The sequence below is a fragment of the Myotis lucifugus genome, unplaced genomic scaffold, assembly GCF_000147115.1.
Source record: "Myotis lucifugus unplaced genomic scaffold, Myoluc2.0 scaffold_443, whole genome shotgun sequence".
NCBI classification, from domain to species: Eukaryota; Metazoa; Chordata; class Mammalia; order Chiroptera; family Vespertilionidae; genus Myotis; species Myotis lucifugus.
Window position 1 is genome coordinate 287,211 of NW_005871491.1, and position 16,362 is coordinate 303,572.

The following is a 16,362-nucleotide window of genomic DNA, read 5'->3' on the forward strand; positions in this document are numbered from 1 at the left end:
ATGAACTCATTTCATAAACTAGGGCTAGGGAAACAACAAACAAGTTAGAGATAGTTTTTGTGTGATTAGTGATATTTGGGACTGAAATGAAGGAAGAGTGAGAAAGGTTCCACAGTAGAATATCTAGATTTTTACTTAATATGCCTTTCTCAACCCACAGGTCACCCTAGATCTTTATTTTAGATTCCCTAAGTCCGAAGACATTTCCCCAGAAGTTTAAACTCCCAGTATCCCATGGTGAGGGTGGAAAGCGGAGGGGCTTGTCCTTGGACAGAGAGGGGTGCTAGTCTCTTGATTATAAGATGGAACAGGATTTCTGCATACACTTTTTCCACCAGCTCCTCCATGTTCGACTCTCCCTTGTGCTTCCAAATTCCCCATAGAATTCTGGGTTGAGGAATCAGAATTCAGAAATTCTTAGAAAGTGCCCAAATCATATGTTAATCTCTATTTTTCATAATGATTTGAGTGTTTTTAAATAACAGTAAGTGGTCATAATAATATACAGTAAATAATTTTTTGTGAAAGAGTCAAATTAAATTTTCAGATGTTTTGGTAAAAATAGTATTCAATACATACTTTCCCTTTCCCCTAGGTGCATCACCTTTACCTTCCTCACTTCTAAGCTCCAAGGCCCTTCCTTTGTCTCTATAACTTGTTTCCTTAGCCCATTTCTTCTATGAATTACTTTTCCTACCTCTGTGATTTTCTAAATAAACATTCTCTTCTATAAAAGAGTAAATGTCAAATAAATGTCAAGATATTAAAGTATAATACCCCAAATATATAAAGTATTTTAAAATTATTTTTCTTAAAATGAACGTTTAAAACACACAAAGCAACAACATTACATTAAAAATAATATATCACAATCAAATTGGGTTCATTCAGGGACAAAAGGATGGTTCAACATACACAAATCGATCAATGTAATACACCTCATTAATAAAACAAAGGATAAAATTCATATGATCTTATCGATAGATACAGAAAAGGCATTTGATAAGATATGACATCCATTTATGGTTAAAACACTCAATAAAATGAGTATAGAAGGAAAGTACCTCAACATGATAAGGCCATATATGACAAACCCTCAGCCAATATTATACCCAATGGTGAAAAACTGAAAGCTTTTTCCTCTAAAATCAGGAACAAGATAAGGATGCCCACTCTCACCACTCTATTCAACATAGTTCAGAAAGTCCTAGCCTGAGCAATCAGGCAAGAGAAGGAAATAAAAGGCATCCTAATTGGGAAGGAAGAAGTAAGAGTGTCACTTTTGCAGTTGACATGACTCTCTCTGTATATAGAAAACCCTAAAGACTCCACAAAACAAAACAAAACAAAAAAACAAAAAACAACAAAAACTATTAGAAACAATAAACAAATACAGTAAAGTTATAGGATATAAAAATCAATGTACAAAATCCATTGCTTTTCTCTATAATAACAATGAAACTTAAGAAAAATAACTGAAAAAACAATTCCTTTTGCAATTGTAACCAAAAGAATAAAATACTTAGGAATAAACTTAACAAAGGACATGAAAGACCTATATACCGAAAATTAAGTATTTAAAAAAGCATTAAAAAAAGATTGGAAAAAAAAATGGAAAGATACTCCATGTTCATGGATTGGAAGAATCAACATAGTTAAAATGACCATTTTACCCAAAGCAATATACATATTTAATGCAATCCCTTTCAAAATCCCAATATAAATTTTTAAAGAAATAGAACAAGAAAAAATCATCAGATTTGTATGGAACCACAAAAGATCCCAAATAGCCAAAGCAATCCTGAGGGGAAAACACAATACTGGCAGTATCACACTATGAGACTGGAAAACCACATGCAGAAGAATAAAACTAGATTAGTATTTGTCGCCATGTACAAAACTTAATTCGAAATGGATCAAAGATCTATATATAAGATCTGAAACAATAAATTAATAGAAGAAAACATAGGTATTAAACTTATGGGCCTTAATTGTATAGAACATTCTATGAAATTGACCACAAACGCAAGGAAGTGAAGACAAAAATAAATGAATGGGACTATATCAAAGCTTCTGCAAAGCAAAAGAAACCTATAATAAAACAGAAAGGCAACCTACCATATGGGAGATTATATTTTCAAACAGCAGCTCTAATAAAGGCTTAATATCAAAAATATATTAAAAACTCATACAAATCAACACCAACCAAACATTTCAATAAAAACATGGGCAAAGCATCTAAATAGACACTTCTCCCAAGGTGACATACAAATGGCCAACAGATGTTTGACTTCACTAGCCTTTAGAGCAGCGGTTCTCAACCTGTGGGTCGCGACCCCTTTGGGGGTCGAAGGACCCTTTCATGGGGGTTGCCTAACACAGTTGGAAAACACATATGTAATTACATATTGTTTTTGTGATTAATCACTATGCTTTAATTATGTTCAATTTGTAACAATGAAATTGGGGGTCACCACAACATGAGGAACTGTATTAAAGGTTCGCGGCATTACGAAGGTTGAGAACCACTGCTTTAGGGAAATGCATACCAAAACTACAATGAGATATCACATCACACCTGTTAGAATGGCTATTATTAACAAGACAAGTGATAGCAAGAGTTGGAGAAGTTATAGAGAAAAGGAAACCATCATTCACTGCTAGGAATGTAGACTGGTACAGTCACTATGGAAAACAGTCTGGCAGTTCTTAAAAAAAATAAAACTAGAATTACCATAGGGCCTAGAAATCCTTCTCCTGAGTATCTACCCGGAAAACTTGAAAACATTTGTCTGCAATGATATAGGAACCCCTATGTTCACTGCAACATTATTCACGGTGGCCACGATATAGAGACAACCAAAGTGTCCTTCAAACAAGGACTGGATAAAGATGTGGTTATATATACTATGGCATATATTACTCAGTCGTAAGAAACATAAATGGACCTTGATAATATTATGCTTAGCAAAATAAGTCAGTCAGAAAAAGCTAAGAACCATATAATTTCACTCATATGTGAAATATATAACTGAAACTCATGGACACAAACACCAGTATGGTGGTTGGTTATCAGAGGGAAGGGGATGGAGGTGGGGAGAGTAAATGGGGCCAAATATATGGTGATGGAAGATGGTTTGATTTAGGGTGGTGGGCACACAATGCAATATAGAGATCATGTATCATAGGAAACTATATAATCCTATTGACCAATGTCACCCCAATAAACTGAATAAAACACACAAAGTATTTGATCTCTGTCCAATAGTCTTGATTTTTTATTTTGTAACAAATATTCCATTCTGTAGAAAAATTCCTTGTATTTTGTGGCAGTTATTGCTAGAGTAAAATCTTCAAGTTGAATGTTAGGGTATATGCTGCTTCATAAAAGCTCATTTCCTTTTTCAGTGATGAAAATATTTTACTCATTTACGCTAACTTTGGTTTTGCCATTGAAATTTATATTGCTTTTGCTGATTCAGATTTTAGATCAGTTACTAATTGTTTTAGTATTCTACAACATTCTTATCTTCTTCCACCTGCATTTCTTCTGTTAAAATGTTCACAAACCCCTGTAGCCTACAGAGTATTTTCAAACATTGGAAAAGGCTAGTTAACATTATTGGATTATAGCATAACATTCTGATATCCTAACACAATTAACAGCACTACACAGAATCACATGTGCAAATTGCCAATTTAATAACTTGCTTTGCTTCCGGAACACCTCTCTAAGGATTTGTGTAAAGTATACTATGCATATAAATACATTAATATTTATTTTATTTGCAATAATGATGTACTCTTAGCAGCAGATGGGGACACAAACACTTATGATATGACAACAGTCACTGATTAGATCTTAAATGCTTCTCTCTTCTCTGCTCTTGCCCTAGTTCTGAAAATTGCAAACTTATTCTCTGACCCTGCATATCAGTGATTTCTGCTCTAGCTTCCAATTTGAAATCAGTCTATTTCTTCAAACTAGTAACATCTCTATGGTGATTATTAAGCTTTAATTCTTGCAGGAAAATTGTAATTATTTTTCTTGTTTTTCCAAATGATTTTTCTCTAGGTAAAGAAAAACATAATTTTCCAGAAAATGCTGGGAAAGAATTCCCTTGTGGGAACATTACTCTATGCATAACTTTATTTTCTCTATCTGGGGTACCTCCAATCATCAAAGTCCTCAGACTTCCATGGAGTAATTTGGCTCACCCATAACTCCCCTCTGCAGATAATTAGGTTTAAACTTTTTCTGTTCCTCTAAATCAATTATTATTTTCCTTTGCTTCTCATCTCCCTACATTTCACTGAATCTCTTACCTGTTATTTTCTCTTTCCTCGTTATTTCTTTTCATGTGGATTAATATCTTTACACAAATAGTGATATTTGGAGGGTTGAAAAGAAATAAATGAAACAAATGATTCTATCATTTTTACTCATACCCTCCCTTATCCTTGGTGGTTAACTTATCTATCCATAACTGATAAGGGAAAACTTTATGAATTGCACAACTCTACCTTATCCTCAAGTCACAACTTAGAGGACAAATAATGGATTCTAGACTCAAGCTCTGTCTGTCAGATTCACTCATCTAGGTATTTAAAACTGGTATTAAGAAAAAAAATAGACTATGTAATCATCAAGGTAGAAGTAACTGGGCCCACATTTTTCATTTTTTTAAATTTAGTAACTAATAAGCACCTATTATGTGCCTAGTTTGTGTAAGTACTATGTTAGTAATTCATAGTTTCTGTTACTCAATAATCTATAGTCCAATCTAAGGCAGTGATTTTCATACTTTTTCATCTCATGGCATATGAACTAATTACTAAAATTATGTGGCACACCAAAACATACATATTTTGCTGATCTGACAAAAATGGGTATAATTTTGATTCATTCACAGATGATTATTATTGTGTGGGCTATTGTCATTTTTAAATTTAACAATCAATGGGAAAAGAGATCAGTGCCCCTGGCTAAATAGTCAGGTATTGCATATTTAAAAAATTATTGCAGCACACTGGTTGTAAGTCACTCGTCTAGTGGATAGACAAGTCAATAAATAAATAACCCATCACACTTAACAAGAATATATATTCCAGATGTTTGTAATGCAGAGAAAGAAGTGCTGTCTTCCAGAAAAAAATCAAGAAAGGTTTCACAACCCAGCCGGTGTGGCTCAATGGTTGAGTGTCGACCTATGAACCAGGAGATCATGGTTCGATTCATGATCAGGTCACATGCTCTGGTTGCAGGCTTGATTCCCAGTGGGGGCCTGCAGGAGGCAGCCAATCAATGATTCTCTTTCATCATTGATGTTTCTCTCTCCCTTTTTCTTCCTCTCTGAAATCAATAAAAAAAAAATATTTTTTTTTAAAAAAAGGCTTCACAGAAGACCAAAACATTGAACTGCAACAGATAACATGGAATTGGGCAATGCAGGAACAACAACAACAATAAAATTTCTAGATAGAGAAAAGAGTATGTGCAATATCTAGATGCAAAAAAAAAAGAGCATGTTCAGGATGAGCAAGAAATGCCACAAGATTGGAGAATAAGGCGTTTGGGTGGCTGGTAGCATGTTTGAAAATTAAAAGTGCACACTGGAAAAGATCACAAAGAAGTTTGGCATTAAGCCTGAAGCTGTAGGAAGTTTTAGGCATGAGAGTAATGTGATTATATTCTATTTTTCTAAGATAGTAGTGGTGTTGAGGTTTTTGTAAGTAGCTGAGAGAGGTGGCAGGTTGAACATTCTAAGAAAGCTCTCACATTAATTCAGGGAAGAGGACACTAACTCTAAATTATAGGCTTTTTTTCTTTCATTTTTTAGTTTAGTGGAAATTTCAGAAAAGTAAGTGGAGGTGTCACATTCTCCAGGAAGACTTCCATGTCCCCTCCACAAGCCTGTGTGGTGTCCCTCTTATGTTTCATAGAGTCCTTATTTATAATCATCACATACTCTATCAGAATTCCATAATTAGCTTGCAGGCACATTGAAAGCAATGATTATCTAAGTCTTATTATTCATAGCTATATACAGGGTGGGGCAAAAGTAAGTTTACAGTTGTCCTATGGAAAATAATGCAATAATTTCTATATATGAAACCCTAATATTCAAATAGACCTAATGGCGGGACAACCAAATAACCCAACAACTGAACAACCAGTTGCTATGATGTGCGGTGATCACCAGGGGGCATGTGCGGAACATGGTGGGCATTGGCTGCAGCGGATGGTGGAGCAGGTGAGCGGGAGCACCAAACCAAGGCGGGGCACCAGTCGCTGTCATCAAGGCAAGCCTCTGGTGGTTACTGAAAATTCTTTGCTCCTGTGTGCCATGGTCCCACCGGGTGCTCACACCCACTGCTGGCGCCAGAGCCGCCGCTTGCATCCACTGCCGGCACTGGCCCCACTCACACCCGCTGCCAGTGCCAGGCGCCGGTGGCGGTGGGAGTGGGGCTGCCGGCAGACAGGGGATCAGGGGCTGTGGTGGGAGGGGCCAGGCAGGGGCACAGAGAATGGGCCAAGACCTGCCCCTATCAAGGTGCACGAATTCATGCACTGGGCCCCTAGTTACTCCATAATGATACAAGACTGCACTCTGTTTCGTGTAATTACAACTGTAAACTGACTTTTGCCCCAACCTGTATTTAGAACTTGGTGAGATTCTATGGGCCTGGCAAGTATTTATTGAGTAAATGAATAAATGAAAAATAATTGTTTGAGACTCTTCAGGCAGACCCTGCTCTCTCAGCTGCTAGGAAAAGGGAAATTGACTTACTGACATGACTCAGGCATGGTGGCCAGACCAGCAGCAGGTGTATCACTGGGAACCAGTTAGTGTTGTAAATTTGTGCAACCCACCCCAGACCTATTGAATCAAATCTGTGGGGGTGGTGATCCAACAACTGGCATTTTAACAAGTTCTCCAGGTCATTCTGATGCAAGCTAAAGTTTGAGAACTGCTGATATAAACCATTTCAAAAGTAACTTATGCCTTTGCTATGTGCTCTAATTTCTTTTACTGTGCTTCAAATCCTGTCTTCGTGTTCTGTAGCCCCAAATCTCTAAGCAAGATTCTGTAGGACAAGAATGATTTGAAATGAGGATTTTATTACTGTTGTCCTGAGTAGAAAACTCAACAATCAATATTCATCTAATTATAAAAGACTATATGCTTATTAACTTTATTACGTGAACAAATACTCCTTTCATGAGACCAACTCAATGACTCTCCTGAGAAGTAAAGTTGACCCACACGATCCCTTAACGGGTACAGTTCAGACTTTCCTTGAGATGTGTCAAATCAGACCAGTTTGCCATGTTGCCATTCTATGGACTTCTTTTGTTAAAATCTCTAATAAATGAAAATGTGGCAATGATTGTATTAGAATCAGTAATATTTCATCAAAATTTAGACTTACCAATTTTATTTTTACTTATTTTGATAACTGCCAGAATTCCAACTCAAGTACAATAGCCAGCCCTCTCTGTCAGCTAGTCCTAATCTCAATCTGAGTTAAAGTCGTTAATGAAAATACTGCCAAGATGGTCACATTTTTTGAGTAAGTTAAATAAAAATGATAATGATGGTAACATGTTATTCTCATTCAAGCAAAGAGTGACAGTGAAAGTAATTCTAAGAGGGCTTGGACACTCAAAAAATTCTTTTGCTCACTTTTTTACATTCTTGTAATTATTACTTTTTCTGCATATTCCACCTTCACAGTGAATGTACATTACACAGCTCAAGCATACTGATTTTCATGTCATGAATCTGTAACCCCTATAATTTTTACTCAAAACCTGACAGTCTAACCTGTCTTTGGAGAAATGATTTAATAATAGAGACATGTAATGAGAGCTCTTATCGCTAAAATGTCACTGTATTTACAAAATATACTATAGGGCACTGCTAATATATTACAAAGTACTGTCATAAATCATTTAGCCTAGGCTATACTTTTAAAATTACATTAAGAAAATAAAAATAGTTCAGTATTCTTGACTTAAAACATCTATTTTTTCCTACTGTTAGATATTTTAAATGCTCTCAATGACCATTACTTCATGTCTTTTCTATGTTCAATACTCTCCTTTAAGTAGTTTTTACCAAGCATTAAGTTGGAAATAGCCTACTCTACACTTTTACTGTACATCTACTCTACATTTTTACTGTATGTATTTATGGATAATAAGAGATATGTGGAGAGTTAAGGAGATAAAGATAGGAAATAACTATTCATTGAATAAATATTAATATATTAATAATAGTAACACTTCCATTGATTATTTTCCACTATGTGGCAAGAACAGTGTATCATCTCACATGCTTGATATGGACAGAGTGCTAAGTAGATATGTAATACAAGAACTTGTGAAGTAGGTATTATGGTCTCCATTGTGAAGGACAGCAAACTAAGATATAAATAAGCTGAGTGCCCTACCCCAGGCATCAGGGTTAATTGGTGCCTGAGAGAACATTTGAACTCTAGTCTGTATATTCCAGTATGTGCAGCTTCTTACTCGTGCCTTGGGTATAGAGAGTGATGAGTTTACATTTGCCCTTTGAATAAATGGGAGAATGATTGAATGGCCCCTTCAGTAAGTGGCAAGAAGATATATCTTTCCAGCAAATGCAAATTTCCAATCAGATGATTTCTAAGTCAGATGATCAATTTAATATTTTAAAAAGTTCCCCAACCAAAGCAGCTGGGGAGCCTAAAATGCTCTCACCAAGTGGAAATGTCTGTGAAGGTTCGTGCAGCGTGTCACACACGATGCTTTATAGCTTCCATCCATTCACTGGAGCAGAACCATACTCTTAGCTCATGTGCAATTAATTGATAAATTAATGTCCAGAAGCCTGTAAATTCCAGAATCTGAATGGAACAATTAAACTTTTCAGGCATTGAAGAGATGGGGCTGATTTTTCATTTTAATAATTTTCACTAATAATTTTCACTCCAGATTAGTTTTCCCACTGAATCAATGGTTCATCAAAGAAACCAGATTTCCAAAGTTAAAACCAGAAGACACTGTTTCTCCCATATTTTAAAATTACAAAATAATTTAAACATACAAAAAAAGTACAAAGAGTGGTATAGCACTAATGTAACTATTGATTTTAAAAATTCAGCTCATGTTAAACTTTACCACACTTATTTAAAAATCTATTAAGTGGCTTCATCAAAGTATAACTTACATAAGAATGAATTAATCAATTAATCAATTTAAGTATAAATTTAGATAAGTTTCAACAAATATATACTAGTACAACTGTGTATTACCATCACGATCCAGATATAAAACATTTCCATTATCCCCCAAAATGGTCCCTCATTCCTTCTGCACCCAATTCCCTTCCACCTCATAGCTCTTAGTAACCACTAACCTGCTTTAAATGAAAGGGCAAGTCATGGACCGGAAGGAAATATTTGCAAAAATATATATCTGATAAAGGATTTCTACCTAAAATATATAAAGAATACTTACAATTCAATAAGACAACACATTGGGGAGGGGAGTGGAATGAGCAAAATATTTGAATAAACAGTTTCCCAAAGAAGATACACAAATAGAAAATGAAGACCTAGCTAGTTTTCTTAGTGGTTAGAGTGTCAGCCACAAACTGAAGGGTCACAGGTTCAATTCCAGTCAAGGGCATGTACCTCGGTTGCAAGCTTGACTCCCGGGCCCCAGTTGGAGTGTGTGTGGGAGGCAACCAATTGCTGTGTCTCTCTCACATCAATGTTTCTCTCCCTGTCTCTCCCCATCCCTTCCACTCTTTCTAAAAAAAATAAATCAATGCGAAAAAAATCCTCTGGTGGGATTAGCAACAACAACAAAAAAATATACTGAACATCACTAGTACAGTGGGGCCTTGACTTACGAGTTTAATTCATTCTGAGACCGAGCTCGTTAAGGAGCTCGTTAAGGAGCTTGTTAACTCAAATTACTCTATCAACTCAATGCAAAAAATTGGCCGAGAGACTGCTGGTATCTCAAAAAACTCGTTAGTTGGGACACTCGTAAGTCAAGGCCCCACTGTATTAGACAAATGCCTGTTAAAACTCTATTAGTGATAGAATAGCTAAATTAAAATGTCTGACAATGGGGCCCTGTCTAGAGTGTGCTGGATGTTCAAGGTCACTCTGAGCATGGGAATCCTAATCAGGATGTTCAAGGCCAAGTTGCCATAGGCAGGTGAAAGGACACAGCAGTTTCACCATATACACTGTGCAGGCATGCCTTTCTGTAACCCAAAATACTGAGGTCATTATTTGACATAAAATCTCTTTTTGTTTGAGCTTCTTTGAACTTGTATATAAATTGCCACTGACCAGCCTGTTGTGCACAGCTGCTTGGGATGGTTTCTGTATTTGCTACTGTATTAGCAAGGGTTGCTTTGCTGGTCTGTTTTGTCTGATGGCTCCTTGGTATAAATGGCTACTGCAATAAAGACTCTTATATACCCACAACTTCTCATGTCTTCTCCATCTTCTAATGCCCGGCATCCAAGAAGGTCCAGTCCCTGGCAGAGGGACTCGGACCCAACAGTTAGCATAGTGAAGCAGGATAAAGGAGTGAGTACTCCCACAATTACTGCAGAGAGCAGGGTCAAGGAGAAACTTACTCCAGCAATTGGCACAGCAAGCAGGATTCAGGAGTATGTGTGGACTCAGGAGTGAGTGCTCCATGACACTGACAATACCAAGCACTACATGAACATGGAACGACTGTAACAGGCTATGGCAGAAAGGCAGAATTTTGCAGTCACTTCAAAAAGTCTATCTGTATTTTCATAAAGTTAACCTATTATAAAACCCAGCAATCCCACTCCTGACAAAAGAACTAAAAACATACCCCCACATACACTTTCACTTGAGAGTTCATAGCAATTTTTTCAAATCTATTTATAAAAAAATAAACATATTGCAGATGCAAATAAAGGCAATTCCCTTATATGTTCTGTTCCTTTTTCAGAGCTAACCACCGTTCTGAAGTTGGTATGTTCCCCTCTTATACAGGAATGTATTCTATTTCTGCACATGCATGTTTCCATGAAAAAAATGAACGGGTTTTTCTGTGTGCTTTTTTAGAAAAAAAAGTATCTAAATCATATAACTTTGGGTATAGTCTTTTACAGTTTGCTTTACTTATGCAAAAGCATTATTTTTAGATTTACCTATATTTATAATGTAACTCTAGTTCACCAACCTTATTACTATACAGTAATTAATGTCATAAATATATGATATTACCAATTTTTCTGTTAATGGACATTTAGGTTGTTGCAAAATTCATAGCTATTATAAACTAGAGGCCTGATGCATGAAATCTGTGCAAGAGTAGGCCTTCCTTCCCCTGGTTTCCAGCACTGGCCTCCCTCTGGCACCCAAGACCCAGGTTTCCCTCGCTGTCCCAGCTTCATCTGGAAGGATGTTCAGTCTAATTAGCATGTTATGCTTTTATTATTATAGATGCTTCAGTGTGAGTATTGAATTTAATGTATTTTCTTGTCCACATGTTTGTCTCTTGAAAAACATGTAAGTTAGAGGATGTGCATATATTCAAAGCTATTAAATTTTATAACATTTCTCTCTACTGTGATTATGCTGGATATTTTCCATCTGCCCTTCTTGACATTGTCCATCTTTTTCCACACTGTTCTGTGACTCAGGAGATTAACTTTTATGAGCTGTACCAACTTGGCTCCCATGACCTTATACTTCTATTAGATTTGGCCAATGGACAGTAGCAGGAAGAGCTTAGAAAGTAGAACTTTGGGGAAAGTAAACTGCTGACGTGGTTAGGTGTGGTTTATTAGTCCCTACATTCTTCTATGAAGGTCATAACTTCAGCTGGGTGTTTCTTTCCTGAAAAGACAGCTCTTCAGCTATTTAGGTCCTCACCCTTCAGGCTTAATTAAGTAAGTAACAGCCTTCTACTGTTACTAACCCCATAGTGCTTCACCATCCCTTGTCAATTTCCCTTAACTCTTACTCACAGCTTCATAAATATTCCCTTCTTTAAACTCTTGTCAGTTACTGTTTTTGAGTATGCCATCTGTTTGTTGCTGGGACCCTGACGAATACAATGGTTTTCCAATTTACATATCCACATATGGAGAATTCCTGTTTTATTGTTGCCAATACTTGATATTAACAGATTTCTTCATTTCTGACCATTGGACGAGAGTAAAATGAAACCTATGATTATGTTGATTTAAATTTCCTGATTTGTAGAAGTAGAGTAGCTTTTCACATTTACATTGGCTATTTAGATTTTTTCTTCACCTTCATCGTTCATGTTTTTAATATTTTATCTCTAATCCATCTGTAGGAATTATGTATATGTCTTGAAAACTAATGCTGTCAATTATGGGTGTTGCAAATATCTTTTCATATTTTAAAAACCTTATGATATCTAAGTGCAGAAATTTTTGAATGAAATCTAATTCATCAATATTTATGACATTATGGTTTTTGGCTTGCTTAAGAAATTTTCTATGCTTTTGTATCATTAAATTATCTTCCTATTTTTCTTCGTAAATTAAAAAAAAATTCCTCTTAGGTATTTAATACATGTGGAGTTTACTTTTATTTCTAGTATGTTGATATAATATTATTATCTTCCATATGTATAGTCAATTGTCCTAACATTTTTCAATGAACAGCCTATTCATTCCTCATCGAATTATAATGACACATTTGTCATTTAATAGCATTCTTATATGCATTAGTCTGTTTTTACGCTTCATATTTTGTACTATTTTTATATTTGTCTGACACTCCACCAAAATCAGTAAGTATAAATCATTCTAGCTGTATAGATTTTTCATAGCAGGAGATCTCCCATTTTATTTTTCCTTAAATTGTTTTGATTATATTTAGCCATTCGTGTTTTTTTTAAATGCATCTCATTATTTATTTAGATATTTAAGCTTTCACAATAGATTTTTACAAGCTGGTGAACACTGACAAATTATTTATTCCACAGAACTATAACCACACATTCCAAGATAGTATAAATATATGGTTGAACTAGCACTAATACACATCACCATTTTATCAATTACATAATAAAATAAATTATCAAGTATTCAAATATTAAGTTACACAGCTCAAAAGGTATATAAAATATTAGATGTCTGCTCAATTTATCAGCAGAAACTGACTTTTTTTTGCAAGAGAGAGAAGAAAAAAATCACACTTTCAACAAAAATAAGTTAGTAAACAACTATACAGAAAGTATGAAAAACATGCAAGAATTTCAGAAATTTTAAGATTGAGAATTGTTTTAGCTACTGCAAAGTATGTCCACCTTAAAAAAAATTTACTAAAGAGCATATTCTACATGTTCCACACAAGACAAAGGCAACATTGTACTAAAAATACTTAATATCCTCCTCCCACTCTTTTCTCAGCCCCCGCCCCCCCCCCCCCAATAAGTTGCATCCATAGTGCAAACATTGAAATTAACTGTAAGGCTTTTTGTCTGGAGACATCAAAGACATGTGCTTCTGTACAATGCAGATTTTCAAAATGGAGGCTTTCCATAACAGCACAAAATGAGATTTATAGAAAGACATTAAATAATCACTCAGACTTGGTATAAAAATTAAAAAGTTGAGCAAACCTGATGTATACTTACATTAATGTGGGAGATCTAAACACAAAATGAACAGGCAATAACTATATAGGCCCTACTTTCTGTGTTTGAAATCATTGAAGGGCTCAGCCCAGCATGCACCCTCAGCCCAGCATGCACCCTCTCTAATCCAGGACCCCTCGGGGGATGTCTGACTGCCAGTTTAGGCCTGATCCCACAGATGGGGCCTAAACTGGCAGTCAGACAACCCTCTCACAATCTGGGACTGGCTAATAACCGCTTGCCTGCCTACCGGCTTGATCACTGCCTAACCGCTCCCCTGCCAGCCTGATGGCCCCCAACTGCCCTCCCCTGCCAGCCTCATGGCCCCTAACCACCTCTGCCTCGGCCCCCACCACTGTGGCTTTGTCTGGAAGGAAGTCAGACGGTCGGAATATATCCGGTCTCCCGGTCTAATTAGCATATTACCCTTAAATTAGTATAGATTGTGCTGGGTATTTTGGCACCTAATCTTTCTAATATCTTATATGCTGATAAGATTCTGGCATGGGAATAGATTTAAACACATAACTCAATACTGCATGATTTCAGGAAAAATCAATTGGTACAAATAATAAGCACTTTGTAAATGCTGAACAGTAAGAATCTTTTGCTAAGTGTCAAAATTGGTTGATCATAACCCAAACATAGAGGTTGAAATTCGCTCAAGCTTGTGGCCTGATAAAACTTCTTTTCAATACTCCTATAGAAGCTTCATTAGACTGTATGACAAATTTGGTCCTGTCTCAAGTTCCACTTCCAAAGCAATGGCATCAAGCACCCATTTTATTGAATGCAACAGTTATTTCTATGGCCATTGGAGTATTTGAAGCACAACCACATTTTAGGACGATACTTCTCCAAATACAAAAGTTGCTTGTTATTAAAAGCTCCATGCTGATTTTGTCTGATGAACTATACTGCATCTTCATATTTCATTCCAACTTTGATTAACACTAGAGCAGGGGTCCTCAAACTTTTTAAACAGGGGGCCAGTTCACTGTCCCTCAGACTGTTGGAGGGCCGGACTATAGTTTAAAAAAAACTATGAACAAATTCGTATGCACACTGCACATATCTTATTTTGAAGTAAAAAAACAAAACGGGAACAAATACAATATTTGTATTTGCATGTGGCCCGCGGGCCGTAGTTTGAGGACCCCTGCACTAGAGCAACAAACACTGGAGCTCAAGGCCTGCAACACAATGAACAGCAATATAACCCAGGTTCTTCACAAAATTTAATTTTAAAAATATATATTTTATTGATTTCAGAGAGGGAGAGAGAGATAGAGATAGAAAACATCAATGATGAGAGAAAATCATTGATCAGCTGCCTCCTGCACACCCCACAATGGGAATTGAGCCTGCACCCGGGACAAGTGCACTTGACCAAAATTGAACCCGGGACCCTTCAGTTCACAGGTTGATGGTATATCCCCTGAGCCAAACTGGCTAGGACCAGAAAACTTAATTTTTACAAGACTTATCCAGTCATAAACAGTCTGGTTGGATGGTGGTGCACCATCATCAAAAGGCCAATCAAAAACATGGATGCCTTCTTAATCCACAAGAGTAGTGTCATAAATTGCTTCACATACTCATATATCACAGTAACTCCATATTCCTTAAGTTCCTCTATAAATCTGTTTAAGGTTGGATTGTGTGTAATGAGAAATCTCATATTCTTGTGAGGCACTTCCACAGGAGCTGGGTGTTTCTTTCGAGCCATGTTACTTAAAACACACTCAATAGGGTTATGAAATCATTTAAAAATTGAATACAGAAATGATGCAGAGATTCCAAAATGGTGGCAGAGTAAGTGGAAGCTACACTGACACTCTCACGGGAACAAAATGGAATTACAACTAAAATATAGAAAAACCATCCTGAATAATCAACTGAAGACGAGCTGGAGAGAACCATTATAACCAAGGATGGAAAGTGGAGACCAGATGGAATCTGGTAGAAAGGGCGGAGGCACAAAAGGGCTGGCTGGGCTCCCACAGACAGCAGCTGAAGTTCTGGAGAGATATTTCAGCTGTGGGGGCTCCTACTGATAACTTTGGGGTCGAAATCCCAAGCTGGTCTCCCAGTCCAGAGCATCAGAACTGAGAAAAGTGCCCATATAACATCTGGCTGTGAAAAACAGTGGGGTTTCTGTCTGTTAGGGAGAAACTTCTGGAAAGACAGACACTCTCTTGAAGGGCCAATGTACAAAATTTCATATGCAGCCACTCACCTTGGGCTCTGGCAGAGGGAGGGCAGAGTGGACTAGAGTTCTGTAAGGAGGATACAGGGTTGTGGGCTCTGGGGATAAAGCTCTGAGTGCAGTTACCTGGATTCCTATGCTGGATCATTCTCCCATACAGCATAGAACATCTTCTTCAAGCAGAACTTAATCATCCAGGCAGCTATTGCCTGGGGTGGGGGGAAACAGAAGGGGAAGCAATTGCCTCACCCTGTTGGAAAACCTTTCACCCCACCATATGGAGTTTATGCCTTGCTATAGTCTACAGCCTGAGGCTCAGTAAGGGACTGAGAATAGCAATCAGTCTGCAGGCAGAGGTGTATCTCTGGGGCCTTTGAGTCTTTGCCTGATCTGCTTCTGGACCTGGGGCTAGAAAAGCAGACCTTGGTGTACATTTTGGTCCTGTCAAAACACACCCAGCCCCAGGAGAGGGAACCACAAGCTGTGC

General features: G+C 36.9%; 1 pseudogene; it reads right to left on the bottom strand.

The window, feature by feature from the left end:
• Positions 1 to 14,449: 14,449 nt before the first annotated feature.
• LOC102422427 lies at positions 14,450 to 15,395 on the bottom strand (annotated as a pseudogene).
• Between the last annotated feature and the right edge of the window lie 967 nt (positions 15,396 to 16,362).